The sequence below is a fragment of the Cicer arietinum genome, chromosome 3 (assembly GCF_000331145.2).
Source record: "Cicer arietinum cultivar CDC Frontier isolate Library 1 chromosome 3, Cicar.CDCFrontier_v2.0, whole genome shotgun sequence".
Lineage (NCBI taxonomy): Eukaryota > Viridiplantae > Streptophyta > Magnoliopsida > Fabales > Fabaceae > Cicer > Cicer arietinum.
This window is the reverse complement of record NC_021162.2, coordinates 50,756,960-50,761,871: the sequence shown is the minus strand read 5'-3', so window position 1 is coordinate 50,761,871 and position 4,912 is coordinate 50,756,960. Positions and strand designations below refer to the sequence as shown.

The window sequence follows — 4,912 nt, the reverse complement described above, 5'->3', positions numbered from 1 at the left end:
CCGGTAGTACAACCCCAAAGGAGATTGAACCCGACAATGAAAGAAGTGATTAGGAAAGAAGTGGTAAAGCTCCTAGAAGCTGGTCTCATCTACCCCATCTCAGACAACCCTTGGGTGAGTCCCGTCCAAGTTGTACCAAAAAAGGGTGGAACGACCGTCATCACAAATGAAAAGAATGAGCTAATTCCTACACGAACGGTTACAGGATGGAGAGTGTGTGTTGACTATAGAAGGTTGAACAGCACTACAAGGAAGGATCATTTCCCAATCCCTTTCATTGATCAAATGTTGGAGCGGCTAGCCAGACATGAATATTACTGCTTCCTAGATGGCTATTCGGGATACAATCAGATAGTTGTGGCACCCGAGGATCAAGAGAAAACTGCATTCACATGTCCGTATGAGGTGTTTGCATATCGGCGAATGCCGTTTGGGCTGTGCAATGCACCTGCCACATTTCAAAGGTGCATGATGTCCATATTCTCCGATATGATTGAAAAACATATCGAAATATTTATGGACGACTTTTCTGTCTTTGGTTCATCTTTTGATAATTGTCTGAGTAATTTGTCTCTTGTATTAGAAAGGTGTGAAAAATCCAACTTGGTCCTAAATTGGGAAAAATGTCATTTTATGGTACGAGAGGGAATTGTATTAGGCCACCGAATCTCCCATAAGGGGATTGAGGTAGACAAGGCCAAAGTTGAAGTCATTGAAAAACTTCCCCCTCCTACCAACGAAAAAGGCATTAGAAGCTTTTTAGGCCATGCTGGATTTTATAGAAGATTTATAAAAGATTTTTCAAAAATTGCAAAACCACTCACAAATTTACTTGTGAAGGACACACCCTTCAAATTCAATGAGGACTGTTTGCATGCTTTTAACAGTTTGAAAAATAAGTTGATAACTGCGCCCATTATCACTACACCTGACTGGTCACTACCTTTTGAAATCATGTGTGATGCAAGTGACTGTGCTATTGGGGCAGTCCTGGGACAAAGAAAAGAGAAAATGTTGCATGTAATTCACTATGCTAGCCATGTTTTAAATCAGGCCCAACACAATTATGCCACAACTGAAAAAGAATTATTAGCTGTAGTTTATGCTTTTGATAAATTTTGATCTTATTTACTAGGATCGAAAGTTATTGTGTACACTGATCATGCTGCCTTGAGGTATTTGTTTACTAAGCAGGAATCGAAACCAAGATTACTTAGATGGATTCTATTACTACAATAATTCGACATTGAGATCCGAGATAAGAAGGGATCAGAGAATACTGTAGCAGACCACCTATCTCGATTGGAGAATGTCGAGGAGGATGAGGACATTAGACCAATTCGAGACCAGTTTGCCGATGAGCACATCTTCGCTATGGTCATGGCACCTTGGTTCGCTAACTTTGCTAATTTTAAGGTAGGTGAGACAATTCCATCTGATTTCACGTACCAACAACGAAAGAAGTTCATCCATGATGCCAAATTTTATGTATGGGATGAACCCTTCCTGTACAAAAGAGGAGTGGATGGTTTGTTGCGAAGGTGTGTGCCTGAGGAGGAGCAAGAAAAGGTACTGTGGCACTGCCACGACTCTGATTATGGGGTCATTTCAGTGGTGATCGGACTACAGCAAGAGTTCTCCAATCGGGATTATTTTGGCCTTCATTGTTTAAAGATGCATTCAACTACGTGAAGAAGTGTGATCGATGCCAGCGCACCGATAATATTTCAAAATGGGATGAGATGCCGCAAAATCCTATATTAGAAGTAGAAGTGTTCGACGTATGGGGTATTGACTTCATGGGTCCATTCGTATCCTCATATAAAAAAGTCTATATTTTGGTGACGGTAGATTATGTCTCCAAATGGGTTGAAGCAGTTGCTACTCAAACTAATGATTCAAAACAGGTCATCGCATTTCTCAAGAAGAACATCTTTGCCCGCGTACCTCGAGCTTTGATTAGTGACGAGGGCACTCACTTTCTAAACCGAAAAATGGAATACCTTCTAAGGAAATATAATGTGCGTCATAGGGTGGCAACCCCATATCACCCACAAACCAGTGGACAAGTTGAAGTATCCAACAGACAGCTCAAGCAAATTCTTGAAAAAACAGTGAATGCCTCACGAAAAGATTGGTCAACGAAACTTGATGATGCACTTTGGGCCTACTGAACAGCTTTTAAAACCTCCCTTAGTATGCCGCCGTATCAAATCGTGTATGGTAAAGCCTGCCATTTGCCGATCGAACTAGAGCATCGAGCATTTTGGGCGACGAAATACTTGAATTTTGACTGGGTTAAGGGAGGCGAATCAAGAATTCTGCAGCTTCACGAGTTAGAGGAGTTCCAGAATTTCGCATATGAGAACACTAAAATATATAAAGAAAAAACAAAGAAATAGCATGACAACAAAATTAAATTCAAGGAATTCCAAGAGGGAGAGCTGGTTCTTCTATTCAACTCAAGATTGAAGTTGTTTCCAGGAAAACTAAAGTCAAGATGGTCGGGCCCCTTCAAGATAATCAAGGTGTTTCCATATGAGGCTGTGGAGTTGAAAGACACACACTCGAATCAGAACTTTAAGGTGAATGGACAAAGGCTCAAATCTTATTTAGGGGCAGAGTCAAAACCTTTGATGGAGTCCATCCATCTGATCAACACTTGAAGGGTGGAATGTCAAGCTCAAGACACTAAACGAGCGCTTATTGGGAGGCAACCCAATTTTATATCCTTTGCACCGTATTTATTTATTGCGTTTCAGATTTATTTTACTCCATTTAGTTCCAATTTTAGTCTCTAATTGCTAGTTCTCTTAGTTTTGATGTTTGGTATGAGCAAGGAATCAAAAAGATGCGTTGAGAAGCGATTGTACGGCTCCAAGTGACACAACGCGCGCCCAAGCGCACCCAAGCGCATCCCAAGCGCGTTTTTCAGGAATTACTACTGTCAACGCGTGCCCACCCGCACCCCAAGCGCGTTTTTTCAGGAATTACTACTGCCAACGCGCGCCCAAGCGCAACCCAAAGCTTTTTCCCAGCATTCGTCACTGTCGATACGCGCCTGAAGCGCGCCCAAGCGCTTTGCACGGCTATAATTTCTTAAAAACCCCTATCTTCTCACTCAACACTCCCGTTCTTCATTATCACTCTCCAAACCCTCCTCCATTATCATCAAAGGTCAGTGTCCACCTTTTCATTATCACTCGCCAAACCCTCCTCCATCATCTCAAGTAAGTTTTCCTCCCCTATCCAACATTCTTTCTTCCTCAAGTAAGTTTCCCCAATTCCTAATATCAATCCTTTCTTGTTCATTGATGCATGTGGGATTTACATTCGAATTGGTGCTAGTATTAGAAATTGTTCATACATGCATGTTAATTTTCTGAGGTTGAATGGGTGATTATGTTGCATATATGTGAATTGTTCATGTGTTTTATCAATGCACTCCAACTGTTTGTTAAAATGACACAACCACTTATGCACCTTAAGTCCCACAAACATGACTGCACTTCAACTGTTTGTTAAAATGACAAAACCACTTATGCACCTTAAGTCCCACAAACATGACTGCACTCCAACTGTTTGTTAAAATGGCACAACCACTTTTGCACCTTAAGGACCACGAAATATATGCTGCACTCCAACTGTTTGTTAAAATGACATCTAATGTATACGCACTATTATCATGTAGAATTTTGTTGGACTAACCCAGGGCCATTTAAGCTGTTATTTTTCCAAGAGGGATCATGATTAAATTGACTATCTCTGACTTGAAATGTTTTGAACCCTGGGTGTAATTACTTTTTTTGCAGGACCTAATGGCATCCCAAAAAGCAAAACGAACTAAGGTCGCAAGTACATCCTCCACCCCACCGCACAATACATTTTTATTCAAGACGATGGCAACACAAGAATTTCATGCCAAACTCCCTGCCGTCAAGAAGTTTGTGAGTGAGAAAAACTTTTGGTTGGAACCAGATGAATTTGTTGACATCCAGACGATAATTGCGGCCAGAGGCTGGGAGAAGCTAACCACATTCGTCACCATAGCGAGCAAGTCCTTAGCAGTGGAATTCTTCTCCAATGCCTCTGATCTGAAGTCTGATGACCCATTTCCACACGATCAGTTTGTGAGCTGTGAGGGGGAAAAAGGGTACCTTTCACACCCCAGGTCATCAATGCAATTTTTGGTCTGCCAAATTATCGGGATTGCCGTTTTCGAGATATGTTGGACTACAACAGAAAAGTAAACACTCAGGAGATCCTACGCATTTTATGCAGACCAGGCACAAATTGGTTTCGAAATAGGGATGGCTCGGTTAGGAAACTGCGTTCAGTGGATCTCAACCCAATTGCCAAAGCATGGAGCACATTTGTTCATCACACGCTACTACCATGTTCCAATGTGTCAGATATAACACTTCACAGAGCATACCTACTAACTGCCATCATGAAAGGCGACATAATCAACGTGGGTGCACTACTAGCTGATGATCTTTGGGGGACATCAACTCTTGATCCTCCGACAGGCTACTTCCATCATGCTTCTCTGATAAGCAAACTATGTGAACGGGTGAGAGTGTTACTTAAACAGGGTGAAGAAATGGTGAAACCTGCTACACCAATCACTGCTAAGTGGATATAAAAATACTCCACAATTCCGGTAGAGGACCTTGGTGCCCCATCAGCAGAAGAAAATACTGAACCACATCACCACCCTACACATCCATCACAGCCATCCACCGAGGAAAGATGTGGCAGACTGGAAACTATGATGGAACAATTGATGATTGATCAGCGAGAGGGACAAGCTAGAATAGAACTGGGGATGACCAATGTATATCGAGCCTTGGCTTCTTCTCAACAGACACCAGGAGGCATGTTTTATCCTGATCTTTTCGCACCTCACTAG

General features: G+C 42.0%; 1 pseudogene; it reads left to right on the top strand.

The window, feature by feature from the left end:
- The window catches only part of LOC101490026 (uncharacterized), a 5,663-nt pseudogene extending 751 nt beyond the window's left edge, over positions 1 to 4,912 (top strand).